General features: G+C 34.6%; 1 protein-coding gene across 10 annotated transcripts in view; it reads left to right on the forward strand.

The window, feature by feature from the left end:
* The window catches only part of TBC1D5 (TBC1 domain family member 5), a 579,609-nt gene that overhangs the window by 156,834 nt on the left and 405,381 nt on the right, over nt 1-17,394 (forward strand). The window contains exon 4 of one of the 10 annotated variants that reach the window (XM_027583569.2): nt 7,672-7,841. The exons of the other annotated variants lie outside the window; for them this stretch is intronic. The gene's annotated coding sequence lies outside the window, so the exon portion shown is untranslated. The remainder of the gene's footprint in view (nt 1-7,671; nt 7,842-17,394) is intronic. 10 annotated transcript variants of the gene reach the window in all.

Raw genomic sequence — 17,394 nt, forward strand, 5'->3', positions numbered from 1 at the left:
CAAATGTAAGAGAACAGCCCCATTTACAATTGCATCAAAAAGAATAAAATGCCTAGGAATAAATCAGTACACTGAAAACTATGACATTGATGAAAGAAATTGAAGACGGCACAAATAAATGGATCGATACTCCGTGCTCATGGCTTGGAAGAATTAATATGTTAAAATATCCATACCATTCAGAGCTATCTACAGATTCAATTAAATCTCTATCAAAAGTCCATTGGCATTTTTCTTAGAAATCAAACATACAATCCTAAAATTTGTATGGAACCACAAAAGACCCGAAATAGTCAAAACAACCTTGAGAAAGAACAAAGTTGAAGGCATTACACTTCTGAATTTAAAATTATATCACAGAGCTTTAGGAATCTCAACTGTATGGTATTGGCATGAAAACAGACACATAGAGCCCAGAAACAAACCCACACATATATGGTCAATTAATTTTTGACAGAGGAGCCAAGAATAGACACTGGGAAAGGATAGTTTCTTTAGTAATGTTGTGAGAAATTGGATCCCTATCTTATACCATATAGAAAAATCAACTTTAAATGGCCTAAAGACTTAAAAATGTAGAGGCAAACAAGGGTAAGGGAAGAAAAGGAAAAATCAAGTTAGAGTACATTGAGGGGTGCCTGGGTGGCTCAGTCATTAAGCATCTGCAAAGGGAAGAAAAGGAAGGGAAGCAAAGGGAAGAAAAGGAAAAATCAAGTTAGAGTACATTGAGGGGTGCCTGGGTGGCACCAAAAGCAAAGGGAAGAAAAGGAAAAATCAAGTTAGAGTACATTGAGGGGTGCCTGGGTGGCTCAGTCATTAAGCATCTGCCTTTGGCTCAGGTCATGATCCCGGGGTCCTGGGATCGAGCTCCGCATCGGGCTCCCTGCTCTATGGGAAGCCTGCTTCTCCCTCTCCCACTCCCCCTGCTTGTGTTCCCTCCCTCACTGTCTCTCTCTCTGTCAAATAAATAAAACCTTAAAAAAAAAAAAAAGTACCTTGAACTAAAAGCCTACTGAGCAGCAAAGGAAACTATCAACAAAAATGAGAAGATAATCTACCAAATAAGGGGAAATATTTGCAAATTATATATCATATAAGGGGTTAATATTCAAAATACACAGAGAACTCTCACAACTCAATGGCAAAAAACACAACCAATTTGATTAAAAAATAGGCATAATAACTGAATAGACATTTTTCTAAAGAAGACATACAAATAACCAAGAGCTACATTAAAAGGTGCCCAACATCACTAATCATCAGGGAAATGCAAATCAAAACCACAGTAAAATCTTAACCTCACACCTCTTAAAATGTCATCAAAAAGATAGATAACAAGTGTTGCTGAGGATCTGGAGAAAAGGGACCCCTTGTTCACTGTTGGTGGGAATGTAGATTGGTGTAGCCGCTATGAAAACAGTATAGAGTTCCTCCAGAAATTACAAATAGAACTACCTTAACATCCAGCAATTTGACTTCTGGGTATATATCCAATAGGGTATTGACGTGATATCTGCTCTTATGTGTTCATTGCAGTATTATTTACAGTAGCCAAGATTTGGAAACAACTTAAGTGTCTACTAGTAGATGAATGGATAAAGAAGATGTGCTGTGTGTATATATCTACACACACACAGTAGAGTATTCATATATACAATGGAGTATTATTCAGACTTGAGAAAGAAGGCATTCCAGCCATTTGTGACTACATAGGTAGGCTTTGAGTGCATTATGCCCAGTGAAATAAGGCAGACAGAGAAAGACAAATACTGCCTAGTATCACTTACATGTAGAGTTTATAAAATAAGGGGAAAAAAGTCAGACCATAGAAACAAAGAGTGGAAAAGTAGTTGCCATGGGCTGGGGGGTGGGTGAAGAAAATAAGGATAGGTTGGTAAAGAGGTACAAACTTTTAGCTATAAGATAAAGAAAATCTAATGTATAACATAGTGACTATAGTTGATATCACTGTATTACAGAAGTGAAATTTGCCAAGAAATTAGAAATTTAATGTTTCACTAAAAAAAAAAGTATGTGCAGTGATGGATGTGTTAATTCCATTAATCCAGTTAATTTATCAGTTAATCATTTCACAATGTATATGTACATCGTATCATGGTGTACACTTTGAATATCTTACAGTTTAATTACATTATATTGAGGTCAGTTATACCTAAATACAGCTGAACAAAACTTAAAAATATAAAAAAGAAACCAAAAAAAATGCCTACTCCTGTAATATGGAGATGTACTGATCTAACATTTTAAAAATACAACTTTTTTTTTTACTTGAACTTAAGAGAGGAAATAACAAAACTGAAATGGAACTTAAATAAGTGAACTTTAGATAAATATATTTTCAAAACCAAAAATATTTGTTCCTAAGAGCCTTCCAATATTAAAGAAGACTATGGAAATCTTTAAATACTTTGATAATAAGAAAATCAGTAAAGACTCCTCTAAAAGCAACATATCTTTTTATTTTAAAATCATTTTCTTAAATCATTTCTTGAGGTAAAACTCACATAACATAAAATGGAGTAAACAGTAGAATTTAGCATATTCACAGTGGTGTACAACCTCCACCTCTCTGAAGTTCCTCACGTTTCCATCACTCCAAAGTAAAACACTTTACCCTTTTAACAGTTTCTCCTCCTTCTGCCCTTTCCCCAGTCCCAGGTATGTGTCAACCTGCATTCTGTCTCTATGAATTTATTCTGAATATGTCATATAAATGGAATCCTACAGTGTTGTATGACCTTTAAGTCTGGCTTCTTTCACTTGGCATAATGTTTTCAAGGTTCATCTATGTTGTAGTTTGTATGAGTACTTCATTACTTTTCATATTCAAATAATACTCCATCATATATATAAACATTTGGTTTGCTTTCACCTTTTGGATATTATGAATAGTGCTTGTGTGAATTCATATTTACATATATTTATTTGAGTACTTGTTTTCAGTTTCTTTAGATATATACCAGGAGTGAAATTGCTGTGTCATATTATAATTCTTTTAAGTTTTTGAGGACTACTCACTTGTTTACCACAGTAGCCTCAGCATTTGATATTCCCACAAGCAATGTATGTAGGTTCAGTTTTTTTCACATCTTGCCAACACTTGTTATTTTCCCTTTATTTATGATAATCAGAATGATCATTATGATCTTAAGATCATTGTGAATGCCTTAGAGCCAAGTAATATCATAGAGAAATGATTATATCTAGTATTTCTTATATAGCAATTATATATCAATTCAGAGTATCACTTAATTCTGTGTTCCTTCCAGAATTAACTGACACATGGACATTGTTTTCCAGAGTAAAAGATTTCTTACTTTTCTTCATTTTCTCAGAATCATTACTATATTTTATTTCATATTTCTACCATTTTGTGTGTGTGTGTGTGTGTGTGTGTGTGTGTGTGTGTGTGTGTGTGTGTGTGTGTATGTATAGTTCTTTGTTTTTGGCCACGGTTTTAAGTTATCATTTTTGTTTAATTCTCATAGGAAAACTATGTCTCTGTTATTATGGATAGCACACTACAATTGTACTTCCAGGTTCCTTCATCATAAAATAACATTTTTGTAAGGTTATCTACACTCTTTTTGAAGAAATACCTCACTTATCCTGGACGTTCTATTTTAGTATGAACCAGTGAACCAGAGCTTCCTTGGCCTTTTGCTGAAGTGTCATTCTCAGATTTCTTTTCATTATATTACTAATACTGGATTAGTTCCAGTATTGCTTGGATCTCATTGTCACCTTTATTCTTAGGTATCTTTAAATAAATTTTCAGAAGGTTAAATGGTGAAAGTTGTATTTTCTGAGTTGTGCATATTAGAACTTTTTTTTTTTTTTAGAAAATGTTTTTCTTTTCTCACAGTTGATTGATCAGCTGGGTATATATTTCTAGATTTAAAATAATTTTTCTCAAAACTTTGAATCTTTTGCTCAATTTTTTCTACCATCCCTTATTCCTTCTAAGAAATTTGAAGCTAGTCTCACTGAAAAATGTTCTATGTTATATCACAGTGAAAACAAAATAGAAATTCTTAACTTCATTAAGCTTCAGTTTTAAGGCAGCAAAGTCTACAAGCAGCAAGATAAATAAATATATTAAATATATAGTAGGTTAGATGGTTGTGCTATGAAGGCAAATAAAGTAGTGACTAGAGGATAGAGAGTTCAGATTACAGTAAGAGGGATGGAAATTTTAAATAGGGTGGTCAGGGAAAGTCTCTCAGAAAAGGTAACATTCTAGTAAAAATGAGAGAGGTGAGGATTGAGCATTTCAAGCAGAGGGAACAAGAGGTGCAAAGGCCCTGATGTTAGAATACTGCTGATGTGTTCAGGAACAAAAGAGCGTTCAGTGTGGCTGCAGCAAAGTGAGGGGAGAATAGTAGGGATTAAGTTATAGAGGTGACTGGGAATCTAGGTCTTTTAAGATATGTGTTTAGCTTTTATTTTGAATGATATGGGGAGCCATTGGTGAGTATCATCTTGTTTATAGTTTAAAAGAATTACAGTTAATTTAAAATCAATTAAAATTGATTTTAAGGGAGCAAGGGCAGAAGCAGAGAGATCACATAGAAAGTTAGAGATGAGAGATGATTGTGGTTTGACCAGGATTTGCTGATGGATTAGATTTGAATTATGAGAGGGAGAGAGAGAGGAGTTAAGAATGACTCTAGTAATGCTTTGTTCTGAATAATAGGAAAGATAGAGTTTCATTTGATAAAGAAGGGAAAGATTATGCAAAGTGTACATGAGGGGGAGAAGGCTAGGAATTTGGTTTTGAACATGCTGAGTTAGAGATGTTCATTAGATATCAAGTGGAAAGGTCAAGGAGACAGATAGACTGGTCCAGAGTTAAGGTGAGAGGTCTGAGATAAAGGAGGTAAACCATGGAAATCGTTAGTTGTAGGTGGTATTTTTAAAGGGGTAATATTGATGTAATCCAGTAAATATAGCTAGAGGCAATTGAAGGTCTTAGCTTTGGAGTACTCTAAGTAACAGGGTTAGGGAAAGTAGAAGTAGTAGAGAAGGCCAGGGACCGAAAACCCAGTGAGGTAAGAGGAAACTTAAATTTGGCTTTCAGAAAATCTGAAAGCTAATGAACCTAAATCGTGTAAATATTTCAAGGAAGAAGAATGATCATCTGTGACATGTTGCTGAAAGGTGAAGTTACAGATGAATTGTGAATTGACTGTTGGATTTAGCAATGAGAAGTCATTGGTGACTTTGAGAAGAATAGTTTTAGTAAAGGACAAACTCTGACTGGAATGAGTTTAAGGGAGAGTGGAAGGAGAAACATGGCAGCTTAATAGGGAAGTTGAAGTTAAAGGATTTTTTTTTTAAAGTAGAGAAGTAGTATACATCAATCAGTATTAAGATTTCTTCAGTGAAGAGGAATAACTGATGATACAAGAAAATGGAGAATGGCTGAAGCAATATGTACAAGTGGAGAGAGAGGTTGGGCTTAGATAAGAGCATAGTTGGTCTATCCTTAATAATAGAAAGGAAGGCAGAGATACATGCATGCACAGATCCATGTTTAAAAATCTTCAGTCAAGCTTTGTACTACTTTCAGGGTATGTGGCATACAAGAAGCATCATGGTGGCTAGTTGCTTCCCACTTCTTTAGGATTGTTTTATTCTGTTAATTCACCCCTTTGTGCTTTTTGTGTTAGCACTGTAAATGAGTGGTGGTTTCCAGTTTAGGAATTTCGTGTTAAAAATTTTTTTGTTGTTAATGGAATTAAGACCTACAGCAGGCATTTATGAGTGACACACCTCTTGAAGTTTTTGAAACTTGATATTTATATAAATATTTCTATAGTGTGTCCTTGAGAGCCATCAAGCTACAATAAGATCAGAATCAGAGCCATTAACTCCTTTCTCATACTAGCCTTAGGGAGCTTATGGTTCAAATGCACTTATCAGAAAAGTGATAAATTGCTTCATGTCCTAGATTGTTTGAACCAAGAGTGAAACCATGAATGTAAAAGTCCATGAATGCCAAGGGTCTGTTGTGTTCCTTATGACTCATATTTCTCCTAGTTACTGCAGCCTAGGAGTATAGTCAATGCATATGGGATACAGTAATAGCATCATTTTAGTGTTTTCTTTCTGGTATAGTATGACTTCTCGGATCACTACGTGTGTTTCTGAGTTGCATAATGTTCTTCCTACCTATTCTTTACAAAGTTCCCAGCTCTCTGTGGTGATGAAACTCCCCCTCTGGCTATAGATATTGCTCATGGTGTCTTGTGACATGACTTAAGCATCTTGTTCACTGTGCTCAAATACTGTTGAGCTTAATTTAGTAAGGATAACAGGTGGGACAGGAGCAATTCTAAAATCAAAAAACTGAGCAGCCTTGTGCTTATGATTCCCCATAGCACATAGGTGCTACAGACCCTACCTTCTCCTAAAACCTGGCACAGGTTCCTTGATCACTGGGCTGGAAAACATTTTGAGTAATATCACCTATATATTCGTAAGTCTGCTTGTGCACTTAGGACACATCTACTGAGAGTCAGGATATTTGGTATAGTAGCAATTTACTTAGTACTCTGTCTTTGGGAGCCTACTATTTATGGATGTAATAGAAATAAGATGACTTGTGCTTCTTGAAACTTTATTTTGATTACCTCTAAATGTAGGTTGTAGCTTATTGCCTTACCTTTTAGGCAAGAGTAAAAGTTCTCTCATTTTCTTTTGGTATGTACCCACATCACATCATTGTCTAACATGGGAAATGTATCTGTTATTTTGTGGTAAGGCTACCAGTACTTCATGGGTTGACTCTGAGAAGATACTTCAGGGAATTCTTCTTTTCATAGGTGAACAGTTTAATGTGTCATAGACTACTCCTTCATCATATTCTTAGTTGATTCCCTGTTATATAACTTTATCATTTAACATCACTTAATGTTTCTCCTTCCCTGGACTTCATATATACATTTGTCCAGTGGGTTGCCATTTTGTCACCTGGGACTTGGTTTCTGTGTTTAGGTTACTGACGTAAACCATTTGCAGTGACTTCCCCTTTACAAGCACAAAATTTTATGCAAAAATCCCAGCTATCTCATTCTGGTTGTGTTCCTTTGCAAGCTAATAGTGATGTCCATCCTCAAACCTCTAATTCCATCCTAATAGTTTTTCTAAGTTAAACAAGATGAACCATTATCTCTGTGAGGTTTTATGCTAGTGGCATATTTTGAGTAACACATAAAGATGGTTCTTAAATCGTATTCATTGAATAAAAAAACTTTGGAGAAGATATTTGGGAATGTTAGGGAGGTCAAAGGTAATTCTCTGTTAAAAGACTCTAAAATGTCATCAACTTTGAGAGTAGAACCAATCTGAATTCATCTATTCATTTGATCAACAGATATTTATTAACTGTTTACTCTATGGCAGGTACTCAGCTAACTTAAATAAATATATCATTTTAAGATGTCTTTCTTTTTAAATTGGATGATGTAAGGAACAATTTTCTTTTTTCTTTTTTGCTAAGTTTATTGTGAATTTTTTTAGGTTTTCGATATACATGCACTGCACATAACTCTCACCTTTCAGTAGTGGAGAAACAGCCAATTCTAGATAAAACTGAAGTGTGGAAAATACAGAATCTGTTTCACATTCTCTTTCTCATTTTTACAGAGATTTAATGGACAGTGAAATTGACCAACAGTTTCAGCTCTACTTCCTTGCAGTTCTGCTAGTCTTTTCTGGTACCTAGTAGGCCTGAAAGAAGCATCATGAATTGGAAGGGAGAAGTTATATGAACACATAATCAGACAAATAGACAGCGAATCCTTTATAATTGAGAGGTGACTGTATTTCTACTTTACATAGAAATTTGAAGTTTTTACTTTAGGTATTCCCATTTAGGAATACTTTGTAGTTTGTGAACAGCTGACTCATTTAAAGAGGATTTTAAAGAAAACTTTAATTTGTAATTATTGGACCATTATGAAACTAACATTTGTTGTTGAGACAAAATAAGGTTTTAGTTATTAGAAATGTGTTCAGAATTTTATAAATGACATGAACTAATTTTGCCTCAACTTAACAGTTACTTAATTTTTTCATCATCTAGTGAAATATTGGCTGGATATTTTGAAAGCCTAAATTAGTTGGAATGTATTTGAAACCTCTCTTATGTACTTCTGTTCAAAATGTTACTTATTTTTGGATCATTTCTAGTATAGGCTTAAAGTTTGGAGTTTTACATTTACAGTCTTATAAAGACATAAATATATTTATGTTAGTTCTATGGAACTAAATAATTTTATACACATAATTGTCATTCAACTGTAGCTGTCTGGAATAAAATTTCTGGAAATAGGCAGCCATTTTCCATATGAAATAATCATTTAAAAGTGTTTTTCATCTAATAGCATGTATTTTAATTTTTATAAAGAGCACAGAGCAATTGAAGTATTTAGCTAAGGGAGATTATCAGCTCAAGTTCAATAATATGTTGGTTGACATTATTAAACTGAGGATATTTTATAATTAAAAAAATACTTTCATTATTACTTTTATAAAATACATGTGCTTTTGTTATATCTTATGTGTTAATCTAATTTCCTATTGTAGTTACCGATTGAAAGTGAATTGTGTACCAGTGGGGTTCTAAAACCTTGACATTATTTTAATCTGATAACAAATGAGTTTAAGTTCATGTTCTTTCAGTTGTTGGCAACAAATCTAAACCTGCATTTTTTTGGATTTATGAGGATAAGTCCTGCTTTGGCAATCTTGTAGATCCTCCAGAGAATAGTTAAACAGTGATTAATCATTGTTTCTTCACTGAGTGTGCAGAAAAGAATGGAAAAGCTGCATTTCACACTTCTGAAGCAATTAATCCCCATGATCTTAGCCAGGTTTGTCTTGTAGATAAGTCGGGATACAAAACGGTACCTAATTTATCAATGTATGCATGCCATAAAGTATAAAACACACAATTTATTTCATATCATTTATAGTCAAATGTAAAAAAAGAGTGACTTTGCCATATCCAAGAGTGTTTCCTACATTACCTTCATATAAACTAAGTACCAGAGATTACAATGGGATTCCTGTTTATTGTGCACATCTGGTGCAGTCACTATGCATTTTCTCATTCACTTGCTGGCATTTTTAGTGATTGTGGCATAAATCACCTTGCTAATCAGAAACATAAGTGACGGGAAGTCATCTCCCTTTTTTGAACAATGGGAAAAAACATATGGCTTCTCAGACAGGACTTGGCTGTTATACTATTTATGTGGCATTATATTCTGTATTTAGAATTTCATATTAATTGCAGTGGTTTGATTGAAGGCATGGAATACCCAGGGTTTGTGGTCAAATTATTTGTTTTGTAGCATTTCCGTAACAAATAAACAGAAGAAGGTAAAATTAACTGCCTTGCATAAAAAAATTTTTTTAATAAAATCTACTTTGGGAAGAGTTTTTAAGATTAAGATGAATTAAAGAATATATATATTTTAAAATGTTTGTGTGGATGTTTCTATAGATGCATAGATACAGTAATTCTAAGTTAGTTTTTAATTACCTATTTGAAAACACTGCTTGGATTAGAGTAAAAATTACTGTACTCTAAGTGCTAAACTGTAACTGACATTAGTTTGCTTTTCTAGTAGCAGTATTTCAAGATGAGTTACATTTTTAATGAATTATTGGTTATTAGTTGGAACCACTTCTGCATATACTACAACTAAAAGTAAAAGATGAAGTAAAACTTTGTAAAATGTGAGAAATTTATATGTGCAGACTTCAGAAACTACCCTTAGTGAATTTCCTGCTATTTGTTCTAGAATGCTTGCTGTAGATTTGACGGCATTTTTCTTTTTCCTCAATAGTCACTTAATTCTCAAAAGGTAGTGAGTATAATGGCCTTTCATCCTTACTTGGCTTTGTAATACTTAACTTCTTATCACTTACCACTTTCCATTTTCTTACTCTTGGGTAGCAAGGAAGGATTTATTTTGAATGTGTAAATTTCAAATGAAAATTTATTTGTTCAGAGAACCTTATGTCTTTTACAGTTTTGTTTTCTATATTACATGTGACAATAAATTAGTGAGGCGAATTTTTTAACAAATATATCAGAGCCTGTTTATTCAAATGTGTGTTATTTCCTTTGAAGTAGTTCCCTTGGGAAGATGTATACATAATCCATTAATCAAAGTATTTTAGGAGTGCCTCTTTTTGAATTTTCTTCAGTGGAATTGATGTATAGCTGCCCAAAACAGATACTTTGTGGGAAGATAAGATTCATTTTGTGTATATATGTGCTAGTATTTTTGTTTAAAAAAAAAAAATCAATCAATCATAATAGCTTGTACCGCAGCCTGTATATATATATATATATATTGTAGATAATTGGACACTATGAATAGAAATAGTTTTGAAAAACTGCCTGAATTTTAAATGAATGGTCATACTTACCCATTTTGTTTTAGACATCTTTTATGATATTGTCTGAAGGACCACCTGCAGTAGGAACCCACAAATTGAATAAATGCAACCTAAGGAGAGACTTTTTTTTTTTTCCTGTTGTTCTTGTTTAAAAAATGCCACCAGGAAGATTCTCTAAGGTAAAGTGTGCTATTTAAAAAAATATATATTTACCATTGAATTGAGACCTTTTAGATTAAAATTATTCAGTCCTCAAAAATTACCTGAAATCTACAGCATACTGCCTCAATCCTTGTCCATTTTTATTTCCTTCCTGCCTTTAAAACCTCTTCCTCCTCATTCCTGGTTTTTTTTTGTTTGTTTGTTTGTTTGTTTTTTAAGATTAAGATCTAGTTGTTGTAAAGAACAATTTTAAAGTCATGCAGTTTTAAACACATACAGGTTTCCTTTTTTTCTTCACCAAAATATAAAAATTCTAGGAGGATAGAAAATATGCAATTTATGACATGGCTAAAAGTATCAAAATAAATGAGGAAAAATAAAGAGTTCTATTTTTAGTGAGTGAACACTTTGGAATTTGTTAGTAATGGAGCTTTGAAGAAAATTTTCTTATATAAAGTGCTTGATGGGAAAAATATATTAACCTAAAGCATTTGCTTACTTATCATGTGTTTAAAGCCAGGAATTTAATTTCTAAATGTATGTCCTTTTTTTAATAGAATTGAACTACCAGTAATGTTGATATTTATTGCACATTTTGTCTAAAATTTGCTTTTATTTTCAGAGATTTGAATTACTATCTTTTTCCTCTAGTCCATTCTTTTTCTCATTTATATTCATACTTTGTTGGTACATACTACCCTCTAAAGTAGATTCTGAATTGCGTGTAGAATTTGCAGGAAAAGCTTTTGTTCTTTCCTGTGTTCTCATGGCATAAAGAAGGAATCCTCCCATAGTAGGGATAAACTTACTGGTAATTTGTAGCCAGGAGGATTATTGCTTACAGTCCCTCTCTCTAGCCATCCCTTTCCTACCTTGTGTTTGTCTGGAAGTGCCTTTAGGAATGTTGACAGAGGCAGAATGAATGCCTTCTGCTAGAAGTGCTGTGGGTAGGTGGTGTGACACCGTTGTGTCACACTAAAATTCAGATAAAAATGTTAATTTGTGAACTATTTCCCAAAAGAGAGGCTATTATTTCTGAGTGGGAAAGCTGCTTTGAGTGACATATATAATTCAGAAATTTTAATGTGAAATTTTTAATGGAGTATATTAAGTCTGAGAAACATGGAATATCCCTTCTTCCTCCATGTTTAAATAGTTTTGGTTTTTGTTGTTGTTTGTTTTAGTGTTTAAGACTCTTCTGGAAAAAATATTCCCAATGTGGACCTCAATTTTGTCTACTATAGGGGTTCAGCCATATATGGGGTGTGGTGACCAGCAGGAATGGTCTGCTGATATAATGTGAAGGAACAAATGCGATTTTTTTTTTAAAGGAAAATTAAAGAATAAAGAGCCAGACCTGGTGATACAGTATTAGTTGTCACAGAGGAAGCATTTCTGAATTCAACCTGGGGTCTGTTTTGTTTTGTTTTCTGGTCTAGAGCTCTTAGGCCTTATGTCAGAGACCTGTGGAGCTAGAAAGGTGGGTGGGCTGTAAGAAAAAAATAATTAGAACAGGAAGATAAGGAGAAATACTGTAAGATGCTTGGGGACAAGCAATACTGCTCTTGTACACTCTAAGCTCAGAGACCTAAGAAAGAAGAAAGGCATTCTTCCTCCTCTGTTGCCACAATCCACAGTCATTGGCATTTGACAGACTGCATTGTGCAGCAGTGTTAGAAAGGTGTGGGTGACAGCAGTGCTACTGGACAGAGCAGTAGTTAGAGCAGAAGGGATGCAGGGCTCTGGGAGAGTGGGTGTATGCTGAAGAAGCTACAGTGGTCTCTGTCAGTGACAGTGGCGACCGATAATCGACAGTCCAGAGCAAAAGCAATACCTGGATGGAGGGAACAGATGGGGCCAACCCAAAGTCAGTTTGGAGGGAATGGAGCCAGCAGACCTCAATACCACACAGAGAGGCACAAAGAGTGGTGAGATGATAATGTGCCATGGTAAGTGACTGCTAGCTGACTGGTCTTGCTTGTGAATACATAGGAGATACTTCAGGATGACTACTCAAAATGTTCTGGGGGACAGCTTATAGGGGTCTGGCACCCTGCACTGTGGGTTAGTAAAGTTCTCTAGAGAAATAGACCCAATAGGAGATATACATATAAAACAGATACTGGCTCATGTGGTTGTGGAAGCTAAGAAGTCCCACAGTTATGCCCTCTGTAAGCCACAGAACCAGGAAAGCCTGTGGTGCAGTTTATTGAGTCTGAAGGCCTGAAAATTGGGGTGACAAAGGTGGGGACAAGGGAGATCATCAAATCCTGGTCTGAGTCTTAAGTATCTCAGCTGAAGCTGAGACAGTGAATTTGCCCTTCCTTCACTTTTTGTTCTGTTCAGGCCCTCACTGTACTGGATGATGCCCGCCCCTTTTGGTGAGGGCATCTTCTTTACTCAGTTTGATTCAAATGCTAATGTCTTAGAGACACTCTACCAGACACACCCAGAAATAACGTTTTACTAGCCATCTTAGCACTCCTTAGCCCCATCAATTTGATATACAATATTAACCATCATAGAGATGAAGGTGAGACCCAGCAAGTATAAATTACATTTATTTTGTAAAATAATTCACAAGTTTATGGAAGTACTAAGGTCTTTTTTTTTAACCTTTCTTTTCTTTCTCTTTTCTTTCCTTATTTCTTTCCTTCTCCCTCCCTCCCCCCCTTTATACCTCCCTCCTCCTTCCTTCCTTCCTTTCTCTCTTTATTTCTCCCTCTCTCCCTCTCTCTTTCTGTTTGTCTCTTTCTGTCCCCCTTCCTTCTCTCCCCCCGTTTTCTGTCTTTCTTTCTTTCTTTCTTTCTTTCTTTCTTTCTTTCTTTCTTTCTTTCTTTCTTTTTCTTTCTTTCTTTCCCTTCCTTCTTTCCCTTCCTTCCTTCCTTCCTTCCTTCCTTCCTTCCTTCCTTCCTTCCTTCCTTCCTTCTTTCTTTCTTTCTTTCTTTCTTTCTTTCTTTCTTTCTTTCTTTCTTTCTTTCTTTCTTTCTTTCTTTCTTTCTTTCTTTCTTTCTTTCTTTCTTTCTTTCTTTCTTTCTTTCTTTCTTTCTTTCTTCTTTTCTTCCTTCCTTCCTTCCTTCCTTCCTTCCTTCCTTCCTTCCTTCCTTCCTTCCTTCCTTCCTTTCTTTCTTCCTTCCTTCCTTCCTTCCTTCCTTTCCTTTCTTTCCTTTCTTTCCTTTCTTTCCATAAAACTTTTTGCTTAGTTACTAGTGGTGGCAAAAAGTATTCTAGGTTTTGGATCAACCAAGTTAAAGTATGATTCTTTTCCTTAGGAGCTTGCACTTTATAGGACAGAGAATGGCAGTTGAGAAAATTAACATCTAGTTGGGGGTGGGCAGGGAAAATTTTGCCCATTAGAGATGCCTTGTGTTGGACAGGAATGGTCTTCCTCTAGCATCCCTCTGTGACTGAGGTGAGTATGGCCTTGGCTTGAACACTGCTGTGAATCTTGAAGGTATGACAGCTGGAAATTGTCAGTGAACTGCGCTCCTCACAGCAATTTGTCTGAGTGGTGTACCTCCTTGGCTGTTACAGTGGATGTGGGATTCAGTTGGTGAGAAATACCAAGTAATTCCTGCTTGTCCATTATTTCCTCTGCTTTCAGCAAATTGTAGAGTCAGAGAAGCTGACTGAAATTGAGCAAGTCTTTGAAAAATTTCAGGAAAAGGTAACAGCTGTTAGATGCAGAACAAGGACAATATATTGGTAAGACATGAGTTGAGATAGTAATAGCTCATATAATCTAGGCTTGATTGGGAAGGAAGTGAAACTAGAAGGGGAATAAGGGATTGAAATTAAATGAAGTCAAAGAACTAGATGTTCCAATGAGTTTGAAAGCACTTGTACTGAGTGAGGGAGTTAAGAGGGAATTGTGATGATAAACTGGTATATTAGTTTAAGATTAATAGCCAAACTCCAGGAAATTCTCATACTTTGAAATCCTATCTTGTGAATTGGGAATAAAATTTAACAGCAGAAGATGACAATTATATGTATACATCATAGAATCACAGCCACAAATACCATCTAAAAGTATAAAGGTATAATAATTTAATTTTAGGTGTAACTTTTCTGCAAAGTAAAGTTTCTGAGCCACTTGTATATCCAGTTTCTTGATTGAATAAATCTACTCATTTATCAGGGAGTGCAGGTTGTCCCCCTCCCCCCCCCCCCGCCAAGAACTTGTTTTTCTGTGGGTTATTTTTTCAATTTCTCTTATAGCCTAAGAAAGTATCTCAGTATTTTTTTCTCAGAAGAGAAGCAGGTGAGTTCTGTTCTTCTGAAGAGTTTGTGTCTTTATACTTGATAGAAAAAATAGAGAAATGAAAAACATTCAAAGCATGTATAGCCAAACATTTCTTGAACTGAAAGTAATAAAGGTAAGATAACAGTTTGAAATACATAAAAACTTCAGTAGCTGTCCCTTTGTAGAAGGGGATTGGGAATTGCAACAAATAATTCAGACAGTTAAAATAATAAAATTTATTGTTAGAAGAAGGATGGGTGAAATGATATTATAAAGCAAGTATACAAAAATGTAACTGAAGATTACAGGTGGATGTTCACTATAAAATTCTTTCACCTTTTCTGTGTATTCAAAAATATTTGTAATGTTGAAAAAATAATACAGCATTTGCAAATTTGAAATGCATAATAAATGATAGTCTGATGGATAGATGATTGGTCTGTGATAAAATGAGTATAATAAAATGTCAGTTATAGGATCTAGATCATGGGTAAAGAATGTTCACTCTAACATTACTGCAACTTTTCTGAATGTTTGAAATTTTTCAGAATAAAATGTGTCATAAACAACAATGTTTGTTATTAGAGGTCTGAGTTTTATTGTGTGACCTCAGGCAAGATAGTCTCTGAGCTAGTTTCCTCTTCTGTAAAATGGGCATAATTATAGTTTGTAGATAGTTTCAAGAATTAGAAAAAGTATCTGTAAAGCACCTGGCGAATGATAGACATTTGAAAATGCCTCTGATAATACTGAAACAATAAACTCCAAATTTAGGGCTCGTTTGCTTAATATATTTAGAATTTATGGATATATGAGCCAGTTAGTTATTTGATGGAATCAGGAAGAGGTGTATTCAAGGTGCAAGTTTTTTTTATTATCAAAACCGCTTAATTTCACACAATGCCTGTATTCCATGGTCAGAGCCTGTGTTTTCTGGCTTATTCTCGAAGTTACTCAGAGCTTGCCCCCCTACTGATGGGAAGGTAGAACTATCCTTACACAAAGGATGGGATCTCTGACTTTCTAGTAACTACCAAGGAAAACTTTATTGCCTTTAAAAGTATTTTCATTTTGGGGCTGCTGGGTGGCTCATTTGGTTAAGCTGCAGACTCTGGGTTTTGGCTGAGGTCGTGATCTCAGGGCCATGGGATCAAGCCCCGCTCCCCAAGGCTCAGGGCTCAGTGCCGGCATGGAGTCTGCTAGTCCTCTTCCCTCTGCTCCTCCCCCCATGCTCTCTCTCTCACACTGTCTCTAAAACAAACAAACAAACAAACAAATTAAAAATAAAAATATTTTCATTTTGTAAAGTGTGCATAAGTTCTCTGAAGTGGAGTTACTGTATTCCTGTCTTCATTGGTAGTTCCATCTGAATATCTGCATACCATACATCAGTGTGAGAGTTTTGAGTCACATTATGTATTTTAGAATATATAGTAAGTGTAAATCGTTTTTACTGCTAAATACATGGTTATGAATTATATTTATAAATATGTAAATAATGTATAATATTCAGTAGTACTTTTTTATGACTTTATTTTCTTATAGAAGTCATTCTTTGGTTTCTTCTTAAGAAATAAACTTAGATTTCTGGTTTGTTTGAACTTGGGCTTCAAGTGCATTTGTAAAGTACATTCCTCTTGTTTATTTGTTCTGTTTCAATATGCAGGGTGGATAAAAATTACTGAACTTTTTATATTTATGTAAATTTACTTAAAATTAAATTCAAATTTACTACCATATGCCTCAAGGGCTAAACATAATATAGACTATTATAATCATTTATATAAATTAGTTTTAAAAACCAGTTCAATATGTTGAATCAATATGTCATGAATTTCATATCTGTATAGTTGTCATCCTAGTAAATTCCATGGCATGTACTTTTACAGCATACAGATTTTAAATAGAATTGAATAGACTTTTCTAGCCTGCATTATGGAGGAACTTCTGTTTTCTTCCAGTTGAATGACTTAATATCTGAAAAGGAACCCGGCTACTTAAATGTGAGTCAGCCAGGTTTTGTATATCCATCAAATCTTAGAGGACAGAGTTTTATCTCTTAGTAATATTTACTGATTAGCCTTCATTTGCTAATCTTTGTGTGATGTAGAATAACGTGAAAATATATATTCATTTCAAAGGACTGTTCAGGGAGTGTCCTTGTTTATTTTTCTGTGGGTATTTGCCAGTCTGTGGCTACAAATCTTTGTGAAACTATAGGGGAATGACAAGGCATCCGTGAACACACATACTTTTTGTGTATTAATTAGTGTATTTTGTCACTTGTGAAGACTGAAAGTACACTTGCGTCTGTGAGTGTAGGGCAGATCTGTGATATTTTTTGAAATTGAAAGAGTATCCTTATATTCAGATAGGGATCATCAGTATTCTAGGAACATCAAATATTCCATCATTTTCATGAATAAAAATTTAAGCTTGAGTAAAATAATGGCAACTTTTGGAAAGAACAGATGTAAGCGAATATTGGTAAGAAAAAACTTATTCTTGAGCAAAAACCTAGAATGCAAGTAATGAATTATATAGTA

Source organism: Zalophus californianus, chromosome 1, assembly GCF_009762305.2.
Source record: "Zalophus californianus isolate mZalCal1 chromosome 1, mZalCal1.pri.v2, whole genome shotgun sequence".
NCBI lineage: Eukaryota > Metazoa > Chordata > Mammalia > Carnivora > Otariidae > Zalophus > Zalophus californianus.